This window comes from Neovison vison, chromosome X, assembly GCF_020171115.1.
Source record: "Neovison vison isolate M4711 chromosome X, ASM_NN_V1, whole genome shotgun sequence".
Taxonomy (NCBI): domain Eukaryota; kingdom Metazoa; phylum Chordata; class Mammalia; order Carnivora; family Mustelidae; genus Neogale; species Neogale vison.
In genome coordinates this window covers 116,026,369-116,040,032 of record NC_058105.1, presented here as the reverse complement: position 1 = coordinate 116,040,032, position 13,664 = coordinate 116,026,369, and positions in this window count along the sequence as shown.

Sequence of the window (13,664 nt, the reverse complement as noted above, 5' to 3'; positions counted from 1 at the left end):
AGGTCTTCTCTCAGTGCCCAGATAAAGGAGTAAAAAAGTTCAACCTTGCATAAAAACCCAGAGCGTGGCCTGTCTTTTGAAAATGTCCCTGGGCAGGGAGCGTGATTTTACGATAATAATCCCTACCATTTATGGAGGAGCAGGGGGGCTGTGACACTCTTCTCTCTTCTTTTAAATTCTCACAACAGCCATGTGAGATGTTATTATCCCCATTTTACAAGTGAGGGGGCTCAAGTTCAGAGAGGCTAAATGTCATGCCCTATGTCCCATAGGAGGAGAGAGCGAAGCAGGCCTGGCAATGTGAAGTTACCTGTGTGTGATTCCATTAGGAACTAGGGAGTTGTCTGAAGTTGAATAGAGCAACCCAGTTTGCTTTCTGATTCAGAATTGCTATTCAGTGGCCTTAATATACAATTTAAATGGATCCTTGTGAGTGTTTTGCTTGCAATAAAATTTATATACATATAAACTAATGACATAACACTGAGTGACAAAACACAGAGTACATATCTACCCAGACCCTAGACTTACAATTGTCTTCTAACTTAGAAAATACATTAACAACTTTGGAAGCAAATACTCCATAAGGTTAAAAGGTCATTTTGGTGTCATGTGACTGTAGTTGATCCTTCTTCCTTCTATTTTCTGAACCAATAGAGGAGGGCTGCAGCCATTGGCCTGGGTCTGAACAATTTAGGTTTTACCCAGGATTAGCAGGTGTGCAGTCTTGCGAAGTTTCTGAACCTCTCTGTGCCTCAGGCTCCTCATCTGTAAAATGGGTTAGCATGAGGCTATAAGGGGCTAACATTTATAAAGTACTTAGGATTGTGCCTGGCAATGTTCCACACTTTCTTTTTTTTTAAGATTTTATTTATTTATTTGACAGAGAGAGACAGAGAGAGAGGGAACACAAACAGGGGGAGTGGGAGAGGGAGAAGTAGGCTTCCCGCCGAGCAGGCAGCCCGATGCGGGGCTCGATCCCAGGACCCCGGGATCATGACCCGAGCCGAAGGCAGACGCTGAACGACTGAGCCACCCAGGCGCCCCTACACTTTCTTTAATGAGCATAATTTCAGTAATGAAAAAGGTTGCTTTTAAAGGTTGTTAGGGGTGCCTGAGTGGCTCAGTAAGTTAAGCATCCAACTCTTGATTTCAGCTCAGATCATGATCTCAGGATCATGAGATCAAGACCCACATCGGGCCTGAGCTCAACTCGGAGTTTGCTTGGGATTCTCTCTCTCCCTCTCCCTCTGGCCCTCCCCCTGCTCATGTTCTCTAAATAAATAAGTAAACAAAAATTTTTTTTAAAATAATAAAGATTGTTATACCTTTATTATTTAACATTTTCCTTATTTGACTATCTTAGAATAAGATAAATTTATAAATAATATAAATAATATAATAATATAATAATAAATAATATAAATATAGTTATAAATAATAACTATAATTGAACAAATGTTTTTAGCTTAAAATTTAAAAAATTATTACTACAAGACTTAAAAGTGAACATCTAATTTGACGATTTGTAACAAAATCTTAAGAAATACACACTTCTAGTTAATCCTGGCACACTAGCCACTTGTGTTAGCATCTTTCATTCTCAAATCCCAGTAAATGATGGTAAAGGAATAAAGAGGGAATCCACCCATAGTAACAAGGAGAACAGGAAAGGAAACATCACAGATCTAGGCATTTCAAGGCACTGCCGGGGTTAAAACAGCAGCCCCGGAGGGGTAACAGGCTTAGCAAGAAACCATCCCGGAGGGGTGTGCAGCAGACCTCAGGAAGGAAACCCGCTGGCTGTGCAAAATTCAGGTGAGGCTCAGAGCTGCAATCGGGGACAGCGTTGCTGTCTGGACCCCAGGTCCCTTGCTAACCCTGCTGCACCAGACATTAAACCCAAGAGGATCCAGTTGACGGAACCCTAATGGCCAAGCCTGGCCCTCCTCCCTGGCTGTCCCCGCCCTGCCACAGACAGGGGATGGGAAGCTCCTCCTGCAGAAAAGCCAATGAGGCGTAGAGGAAAGACCTAGCTGCTGATGTGGGAGAAACTGGAAGGAAGCGCTGGTTCCCTGGAAATTGGGGAAACCAGACACCTGGGCAATGAGATTTGCAGAGGCTTCCCATCAAGCTTTTGGGAAAACTTCACCACTGTAAACTGGGGTGAGTGGTGGGACCGTCTCAGAGATTCTTGAGAATTGCGGCAGCTTCAATGGCAGCTTTGGAAGCTTTGGGCCTCAGCATTCCATGTCAGTTCCCCTCAGCTTTTGAGTAGCGTCCCTAACCAGTACCTCCACACTGTCTCTAGCTCTTCCAACCTCTACGTGAGCCCCTACATCTACATTCAAATTTTTATACCTGAAACATGCAGAGCGGCTTCTGTTTTTCAGACCAGACCCAGACCAATACAGCCGAGGCTGGAAGACTTCCTTCTCTGTCCTTGGTCTTTCTCCAGCCTGCTCTGAGCGCTGCAAGTGCGGATGACTTCTTGTCAAGTTCCTTCAGTGGACAGCACTGGCAGAGGTGGGTGGCAGGAGAGACATGTCAGGGTGCCTATTTCCTTCGCTCCCTCCTGCTGTGTCACCAACAGGCTGTGTCCTAAGGACACAGCTCCAGGCAGCTACCCCTTTCCATATGGAGACCCTCACTGATTTGAAAATGACTCCTTCCTTCTGCCCTTTAGGCCTTAGGTAGAAAAAGCTCTCCATTGTTGCTACCCATGTCATACTGAACCCTGCTTTGCTCTTTCCCCTAAAGCCTGCCCACATCTTCATAAATTATCCTTTATTAAGCCCTTCTCGATGGCACAGTTTAAGTGCAGCTTGTGTTTCCTACCAGACCCGAGCTAACGCCCTGCTCTGTCACCCTTCATTGGAGCCACTGCCAGGCTCACAGCACGGCCAAAAGGTTTAAGAACTTCAGTGTTCAATATCAATAAAGGTTAACCAGACATCTGAGGAACATTTCTATTGTGAAGACAAGAGACAAACAAGGAACTAAGGAAAGAAAAGTATATAGAAAACAAACGGGGACTCCAACATTGACACCCACACTGGTAAAAGACTCTCATGGCAGTAAGAAAACATACTGCATCCAGGGACAGGACACGGACAAAGAGAGAAAGGAAGGGAGCGAGAGAGGGAGAAAGGGAGAAGGAGGAGAAGGAGGCAACACTGTTACAATTCAAAAGATGAGAAATATTTTTGAAATCTGAAATATGAGAGCAGAAATTTTAAAAACTGAATAAACGAGGTGTCATATAAAGTCAAGGCAATCTGCCAGAAAGTAGAATAAAAGTGAGATGGAAAACAGAACAGAAAGAATAGGAAATATAGATATTCCAGAAGGTCCAATATCCAACTTATAAACAGTCCAGAAAAAAGGAAACAAAGAAATGGAAGAAATGGAATTATCAAATTAATAATACAAAAAATGGCCCTAAATTGAAGGACATTGGTCTCCACATGGAAAGGGCTCACCAAGTGCCCAGGACAACGAATGAAAAAAGACTCGCACCAAGGCATATTATTCTGACCTCCAGAACACCAGTGACAAATCCCAAAAGCTTCCAGAGGGAACAACCAAGCTGTATAGCAACAGGACTGGGAATCAGAACAGTATCAGGCTTCTTGGTAAGGTTTCTAGAAGTTGGAAAATAATGGAGCAATATCTTCGAAATTCTGGGAGTAAATGATCCTCGACCTAGAAATCTATACTCAACCAAGCCTACAATCAGATATGAAGGTAGAAGAGTGACGTTTTCAGACATGTAAGGATTCCAGTTAATACCTCTCACATACTGTCTTCAGAAACATCGGGAGGATGACCTTCGAGAAAGAGAGGAGCACACTAAGAACGCAGAGTCACAAGACCCAGGAAACACAGGATGCCATGCAAGAGAGCAGAGAGAAAACACAATGCCCGGATGACTCCATGGCACGCCCAGAGGGCAATCTCAACCAGCATGGAGAGCTCTAGGAGGGGGGTTAGGCTTAACCAAGTGTGTGGAACATGTTATCGGTGAGCTCTGGCAGATTTGATGGAGGATGTGGTGGGCACAATAATGGCCCCCCCAAATAAATATACCATGTCCTGATCCTCAGAACCTGTGAATATATTAGGTTATGTGGGAAAGAGGAATTAAGTTTGCCGATGGAATTAAGGTTGCCCATCAGCCAACCTTGGGATAGGGAGATTATCCTGGATGATCCAGAAGGGGTATGACAATAATATATGGGGAGACTTTGGGGTTGGAAGTTGGGGTAGTAATATAGGAGAGCTAAATCCTCATCGACTTTAAAAGGAACTCAGTAACTCAATAAATAGTGGCTAAAATCAATAAATTAAGAAACAGCAGAATAGGCACATTATTTAGACATCAGTAAAGTCAAAAAAAGAAAGAGGTATAAGAGTTGAAAGTGGCTCCCCCTGGGGAGTGGAACTGAAGACACAAAGGAGCGAGGCAGGGGACCGCTGCATAGAGAGATAAGCCTTATTTAGGACGATTGGCAAAGCTGTGCGTGGGGCAGTTTCCTGTCATTGCTGTAACACATTACCACAAGTTTAGTGGCTTGAAGCAATGCAATTTATTCTCTTACAGCTCTGGAACTCACAGGTCTGAAACGGGTCTCCCTGGGCTGAAATCAAGGTGCCCACAGGGCTGCATTCCTCCAGGGACTCTGGTGGAGAGTCCGCTCCCTTGGTTTTGCTGCCAGAGGCTAGAGGCCACCTGCATGCCAGGGCTTCCGTGGGCACCCAAGGCACTCTGCTTTCTGCTTACATCCTCATGTCTCCTTCTGTGACCCACGAGTCTCCCTGTTTCCCTGATAAAGACCCTTGGGATTATATTGGGCCCACCTGGAAAATCCAGAATACTCTCCCTATCTTGAGATCATAAACTCAATTGCTCGGGGCGTGATCCTGGAGTCCCGGGATCGAGTCCCACATCGGGCTCCCAGCTCCATGGGAAGTCTGCTTCGCTCTCTGACCTTCTCCTCGCTCATGCTCTCTCTCACTGTCTCTCTCTCTCAAATAAATAAATAAAATCTTTAAAAAAAAATTATTTTTGTCAAGTAAGGTAAGGTCTCAAGGTCATAGGCTCCAGGCATGAGGTCACAGACATCTTAGATGGGATGGCGTTACTCTGCTGACCCCAGTGTGCCTGCCTGTATTGCTTTAATAGAAACATTTTTCACAACATGAACTCTTGGACTCAACAATTCTACTTCTAGGAATTAATGCTAATGGAATACTTACGCAGGTGTACCAAAATCTGTGTTCATAAACATTGTTTATGATGCTGAAAAATTATGTATAACTACAAGTTCATGATAAAAAAGTTTAAAGTATAGCTATAAAAGGATTACTATGTAGCAATTAACCATTATGCTACACAGCTGAAAAGAAAAAGATGTTCACTGTATATTAAGTGACAAAAGCAAAATACAAAATGGTAAGTTTACTACTATCTAATTTTTGTAACAAGAGTGTATGTGTCTATCAGAGGTAGAAAAATGTGAGCACTTTTGTGTATGAGTTTATATATATATATAGAGAGAGAGAGAAAGGGAAACAGTAGAAAACTGTGTGTGTGTATATGGGTGAGCATGTGTGTGCACAGGCAGGTGTGTGTGTGCAGAGTGGGTATCTATGTGCCAAAATCCAAAAAATACTGAGACCAAACTGTTGACTGTGGATATTACTGAGTAGTGGGAGTACAAATAATCTTAATTTTTTTCTTTATGCTCTCCCATCATTTCTAGGATTTTTCCCCCATCAAGCATGTATTACTCTTAAATGAGAAAAAAAAGTTATTTCCAATTTACATAAATAAATAACTTCTAAAAATGAGCATCTGAGGCCCTGGAGAATGACTACAGCAACAGCTGTCAGCAGAGATTACACATGTAGCAATTAGTACAGCTAAGAAAAGAAAGGATGCCAACTTCTTAATTAACTCTCTAAAACACGGTTGAGCTCTACATGCTCTGGAAGTGTGTTGAAGCCGTGACTATAAATCTCCACCTCTCATTCTCTTCAGAGTCTTATTTTGTGCTAAGTTCTGTGAGGCTAGAACATCTCGGGGCTGCTCAATCTCAGCTGGTTTCCAGGAGGCGTTCAACAACAGACAGCTTGATTCCCTTCCTCGCCCATTAGGTGGGGCAAGAAAGCTTTAGAAGAGACCCTACTAACATCTGCAGGAAAAACCACATTGCAGGGGGAAAAAGGCAGACAGAAGGACTCAGAAGTCATCTAGCTCAGTTTGGATGGGATGTATGCTAAGATTTTTCCAGAATGAAAATGATTCTCAGAGAATTTTCTAGAGAAGATTATCAAGTGGAGACGCTGTAAAATTCACCTCTAACAAGGCTTCAGAACATGACAATCATACCTCTAACCAAGACTCTTTTCCAACAGTTTAAAATTAAAATATCTCTGGTTGAGGGGCGCCTGGGTGGCTCAGTGGGTTAAACCTCTGCCTTTGGCTCAGGTCGTGGTCTCAGGTTCCTGGGATCAAGCCCCGCATCGGGCTCTCTGCTTGGCGGGGAGCCTGCTTCCTCCTCTCTCTCTCTACCTGCCCCTCTGCCTACTGCTGATCTCTCTGTCAAATAAATAAAATCTTTAAAAAAAAATCTCTGGTTGAAATCCAAATTAAAAACAACACTGCTAAAGAACAAAAATTCAGCTAAGTAAACCTGCTTATCTAATTGGCTTTATTGATTCACAAATTGGGTAGCAACCTATCTGGCAAGTAAAAGGGAGTTCTGCAGAATTGTACAAAACAGAAAGCTTTTATAGGAAGGAGGTTGGGGCAAGAAGTTACTGGCAGAAGAAAGGATTGTTTCAGGCAAGGTCACCTTCCCTTAGGGAAAAGGGCTTCTGTGTGTGTGTGTGGTGGTGGGGGGGGTCCTTCATGCAGATTAGTTCATCTTCCTTTGGCCAGAAAGCCCCCATGACAGATTACCTTACTGGTGCTGATCAGAAAAGCCCTGACTTGACCTGTTAAGTCAACTGACTTTTCTGGGGGTGGCTGAAACTGCAGGTCGATTAGGTATCAAGCCCGGTTTGGTGACTTGGCCCAGCATACGTGACTCCATCCTGAGCCTACGGTTTTCTTTCTAACGACGCCGAGATCCATTTTTCATGGATCAGATTGGCAAAAATTAAAAACCATGTCAATACACTCCACTGGTCAGGCCGTGAGGACACGGACTGGCTCCTGCTTTGCTGGAAGAAACAGGCACTTGCGTGACTCCTGTGAGAAGGGCTGGCCGGACCTAGGATTATTCCATTTACCCAGTCCCCTTCAGCCCCGCAGTCTCATGGGTTCGTTTACCCTTTTATGGTTCACTTTCAGCAAAATGAAAATAAATATGCACAAGGTTATCGATCACAGCATTACTTAAATGACCCCATATCGGAACCCACGTACAGGTGCAAATACAAGTGCGCCGCTGGCTGAGGGCCCAGCGGCGGGAGGAGCGCCAGGCCTGGACCGGAGCGCGGACACAATCTCACCATCTGACCCAGGACGACTTCCAGGATTACTTCAGTGAAAAGAGCAAAGTGCAACAGAGCATATAGAGAATGCCCGTGTCAGGAAACGGGAGAAGAAGGAATCACACGTATGTCTGCTCATCTTTACCGAAAGAAAGGCAAGAAGGAGAAGCCAGAAGTTGGTCACCCATAAGGAGCGGAAGGGAACACCATTGAAGGAACACAGGAGGGAGGGACACTGGCCGAAGCAGTATCTTTTTGTAGAGTTTTGATTTGTGGAACTATGTTAATGTTCTATATGTTCAAAAAGTTCAGTCAGATCAATACGGATGGGGGAGGGGGGAGCTAAAACTGAAAGCAAACAGTGGGGGGGAGCTCAGCTGTATTTCAAATGAACAACATAACCACATTGTGGAGGGCTGGGGATAGTGAGGACGAATCCAAGTCATTTATGAACATAGTATTTATCTCTATACCTTCTGTCTTCAGGGGTGTGGAGGTGGAGAACTGCAAACAGAGCCTATTTTTAAGTAGGTTTGCTCCCTGGCCTGGTATGACTGAAGCAACTGCGAAACTATTTTAGGCGTTTTGTGGAATTGAGCAAATGATGAGATGATGTGGTGCTGTGGGGAGCCAGGGTCCTCCCTGTGGAAGAAGGGACACACAAATAGGAAATAGAAAAAGCACGGAAGAATCCTGCAGGGGTGGATGGGAGGCATCAGTGTGACCCCATCACTTCTAACATGTGTAGGTACATATAATATGCGTACGTGTGTGTGCACGTGTGTGTGTTTCCTAGCTATGGCTGCCAAAAAGGCTTTGAAGCAAAGACACCCCATTAGCAACAAGCACTAGTGCCCGAATTTTGGTCTCTAATCTCGTTCCCCACTAAGAGGAACCAGGCCTCCTTGGAGAAATGGTTGATTTCAAGGCCGAGGCAAGGAATGTCCAAGATGAACCTGGTGCATCTGGTCATGCCACAAATAAGGAAGTGCTAAAAATAATTAATGGCCATAGTAGAAGACACAGCAATCAGCTTAAAAGGGCTTCCACTGTCCAAAGTTTGGATAATTTGAACAGTAAAATAATCAAGGACAATAATGAATCATAGACAACTGAAAATGTAGGAATAAATCCCTATCAGTAATAAAGACAAATAAATGGGAGAAATATCAGTGCTGGCTGGTAAGCATGGAGGGAGTCCTGGAGTTGGAAAAACACCATTTTGCAGCCATAATTATAAAGCTTGGTTCAGACAAGAGCCGTCGATAAGATACTGAATCCACGGGGGCAATTGTGATGACGAACAGCATATTTCAAAACTGAAAGTATCTCCTTACAGATTGCTTATTTAAGGGCACCTCGGTAGCTCAGTGGGTTAAGCCTCTGCCTTCAGCTCAGGTCATGATCCCAGGGTCCTGGGATGGAGCCCCGCATCGGGCTCTCTGCTCAGCGGGGAGCCTGCTTCCCTTCCTCTCTCTCTGCCTCTCTGCCTACCTGTGATCTCTGTCAAATAAATAAATAAAAATCTTAAAAAAAGATTGCTTATTTAATGCAGGCAAAAAAAAAAAAAGGAGAAAGAGTGGAGAAGTCCTTGACCAGGTGATTAAAATTAACATCACCTTTATAGCAGCATCGTCCACAATAGCCACATAATGGAAACAGCCAAGTTTTCCATCACTGGTGAATGGATAAGGAGACATGGTATATATATACAATGGACTATCACTCAGCCATCAAAAAGAATGAAATCTTGTCACTTGCAATGACATGGACGGAGCTAGAGTGTATTACGCTAACAGAAATAAATCAGTCAGAGAAAGACAAATACCATATGGTGTCACTCACATGTGGAATTTAAGAAACTAAACAAACAGAAAGAGAGAAAAAGGAGAGAGAGAGGGGGGCAAACCAAGAAAGAGACTCCTAACTCTAGAGAACACACTGACAGTTACCAGAGGGGAGGCGGTGGGGGGATGGGTGAGACAGGTGATGGGGATGAAGGAGGGCTCCCGTCCTGATGAGCTCCAGGTGAGGTACGGAAGTGCTGACTCCCTCTATGGTTCACCTGACTAATATTACACTGTATGTTAACTAACTGGAATTTGAATAAAAACTTAAAAAATAAATAAAATTAACATCATCAACAAGAGACAGGTGGATGTGGTTGTGACACCCTGAGGGGAACATGGTGTCACCTGTATTCTGACAGGGAACGCAGCCCGGCTGACACCTCAGCTTTAGCTCAGTAAGGGCCATTTCAGACTTCTGACCTCAGAGCTCTAAGATAACAAAAGTTTATGTTGTTTTAAATCACCTAGTTTGTTGTAATTTGTTACAGCAGCAATAGGAAACTAAAACACTTAGAATATGGATGACGAACTACATAAAAGTACTCTAACATGGTAAATTTTCTAACACTGATAACTACAATGGTTAAGAGAATGTCCTTATTCTTAGAAAATACTCATTGAGGGGCGCCTGGGTGGCTCAGTGGTTTAAGCCTCTGCCTTCGGCTCAGGTCATGATCTCAGGGTCCTGGGATCGAGCCCCACATCGGGCTCTCTGCTCAGCAGGGAGCCTGCTTCCCCCCCCCCTCTGCCTGCCTCTCTGCCTACTTGTGATCTCTCTCTGTCTATCAAGTAAATAAAAAATAAAAAAAAATTAAAAAAAAAAAAAGAAAATACTCATTGAAGTACTTAAAAGTAATGGATATGATGCATGAAATCTACTTTCAAATGATTCAGAAAAAATATGTGTGTGCATGTACATAGATATCTGTACACATACACACAGAACAAATGATAAAGCAAATGGAAAATGTTAACAGGTAAAGCGGAGTAAATGATGTATGAGTGTTCCTTATACTATTCTTGCAACTTTTCTGTAAGTTTGAAATTATTTCCAAATAAAAATTTTTAGGCAATTGGTTGACATGTATGATAACATCATGTTTCTAGCTGTATGACAGATGAAAAAAAGCTGAACCATAACCCCATACGTGTCTTCTTGAAAGCCATAAAGGATTCTCTCCCACCCCCAATACTGACCAACTACTAAAAAAACACAGTTCTCTAGATTTCGTTGCTCTTCTTAACACCCATGATATTTGCTGAGGACTGCTCTGTGGCTGGTAGCCTCCAAGCCTGGCAATTTGAGGGATATTAGAAGACGTCCTTTCTTCTTGAGATGTTAAGAATCTGATGTAAGAATAAATGGATTAAATTCTGGTAGAAACGCCCAGCTAGAAAAACAGGTAGAACTTGAACTGGCGGCCAGGAGGAGGGAAGAGGCTGGGGAGGACGAGTTAGTCCAAGGTTGGGGTCGGGAGAAAGCCCGCTGAGGGCAACTTACCGCCTAGCTCCTGACACCGAGAAGATGCCAGAGTCTGATTGCTCCCTTCATGCTTCATCTCCTTGTCCTCGGGAAACCATGGAGCAGGGCTCCTAGGAGAGTTCCTGGGAGGTAAGGTCAGGTAAATTAAGACTGAAAAGCAGCCCACCTTACTGCTTTTCTCTCCAAGTTTCTCATAAGCCAGTTGCTAAAATTTGGACTTTTTTTCCCCCTACAGATACTGAGAAGTTGCTATAAAGTTTTGGCTAATATGGGGGTGTTTAGTCATTCAACAAGTATTTTTGAGTTACCCCTCTATGTCAAACAGAGCCAGATGGAGGGAAGAGAGATATAGGCTGTGGGTCTAGTCACTGTGCTTAAGGACTTAAGCAGGGGTGTGTTTAGGCATTCTGGAAGACCAGAGCAAAGACAGCTAACCCAATGAGACTTGAGTGGAAAAGCTACCATAGTGAGGCTTAAGACTCGGTTTGAAGCAACTGACCAGGAATATACAGGGAAAGGACACTTGGGACAATGGGAATTGAACAGAGCATGTGTGCAGGTATACAAGCCCGTGAGTGAGGCACATGTAAAGGGGGCCCAGGGCACCTGGGTTGCTCAGTCAGTTGAGCAACTGACTCTTGATTTGGGCTCAGGTCGTGATCTCAAGGTCATGAGATTGAGCCCTGCCTCAGGCTCCACGCCCAACGGGGGAGTCTGCTTCTCTCCCTCTGCCTCCCCCCACCTTACACCCCCCTTCCAAATGCATTCCCTCTCTCTCTAAAATAAATAAATCCTTTGAAAAATTAAAATAAAGTGGGCTTGAAACTTCTGGGTGCCTGGCTGGCTCAGTAAGCCAAGCATGCAACCCTTGAGCTCAGGGTCGTGAGTCCGAGCAGCACTTGTGCTCCCTGTAATCTCTTGCAGAGATTGTCAACAGCAAGAACTTCATAACATTCAAGTTAATTTCTTCTTTTTTTTTAAATAAATAAAATAAATGTGTATTGGATAATTACACATTTTAAGACAACCAATTAGTATCCATCTAGTTATAGTTTTTATTACTGATTTTCTTTGTTCAAAATTAGTTCTTTGAATCCAAAGATATGCTTTTTATTTTTTTAATTTTTTTATTTTAATTTTTTACATTTATTTTCAGCATAACAGTATTCATTGATTTTTTCACCACACCCAGTGCTCCATGCAATCCGTGCCCTCTCCAATACCCACCACCTGGTTCCCCCAACCTCCCACCCCCCACAGCTTCAAAACCCTCAGACAGTTTTTCAGAGTCCATAGTCTCTCATGGTTCACCTCCCCTTCCAATTTCCCTCAACTTCCTTCTCCTCTCTAACAAATAGCATGGAAAATAAGGGGAGTTAGAGAGGACAGGTCAATTTCTTCTTTACTAAATATTATTTTAAACATCATTAGAAGGGATTAGAATCTGATGCAAAAATTTACTTCAGAAAATTATCTATGAAACAATCTGGTTTTAAGTGTCTTTAATGAGTACAGCAAAAACAAATAAGCCCTCTAAATTTTTAATATGTTACTCCAGGATTTCATAAGACATTTGTAGCTTTCTGGGAATGGGATTCTATTCCTTGCCCTTCAAAATATGTAAACTTGAATGTCATACACACTACAAACATGTTTTAAAAATGTATGTGACTGCCTGCAAAGACTGAATATATATATATAAAATATTATTTCAACTACCAAAAAAACTCAGAAAAAAACTAATGAAAAATACCAAAATGTTGGTTGACACTTAAATATACATAAGCAGGGGGCATGGGTGGCTCAGTAGGTTGGAACCTCTGCCTTCGGCTCGGGTCATGGTCCTGGGGTCCTGGGATTGGGCCCCGTGTCGGGCTCTCTGCTCAGCGGGGAGCCTTCTTCCCCCTCTCTCTCTGCCTGCCTCTCTGCCTACTTGTGATCTCCGTTTGTCAAATAAATAAATAAAATCTTTAAAAATAAATTATATATATATGTATATATATATATATATGCAGTGTGATTATGAGTACATATGAGTACATACTCTTTTATGTACTTTTTTAAAAAATTGATCTTGGGCACCTGGGTGGCTCAGTCGTTAGGTGTCTGCTTTTAGCTCAGGTCATGATCCCAGGGTCCTGAGATCAAGTCCCCTATCAGGCTCCCCGCTCTGCTTGGGAAGCCCGCTTCTCCCTCTCCCACTCCCCTGATTGTGTTCCTCTCTCGCGTGTCTGTCAAATAAATAAATAAATAAAATATTTTTAAAAAACCAATCTCTACGCCCAACATGGGGCTCAAACTCACAACCTGGAGATCAAGAGTCTCTTGCTCTACTGACTGAGCCAGCCAGGTGTCCGTATTCTATGTACTCTTGACTGTCAGAGAAAAAATCTTTTCTTTTTAAAAAGAACAGTATTAAAATGACTTAAATTATGTGTGTCAAATATTTTAAGTCAAGGATTCTTTTTTCTTTTTTTTAAGATCTTATTTATTTGAGAGAGAGAGAGAGCACAAGCAGAGGCAGAGGCAGAGGGAGAAGGAGAAGCAGCTCTCCCCTAAGCAGGGAGCCTGACGCAGGGCTCTCATCCCAGGGTCCCAGGATCGTGACTTGAGCTGAAGGCAGAACCACCGACTGAGCCACCCAGGTGGCCCTAAGTCAAGAATTCTTATTAAAAAGTCAACACAACAGATACTTAAATAAGCTTACCCACATGTTATGATGTAGGAGGAGGAATGACAGAGAGTAAAACGCCTCCTAAGATGAAGTAGGCAGCCCTTGGCGGTAAAACTTGTATACACGGATTTTAGTAACAGATATACACTATGGA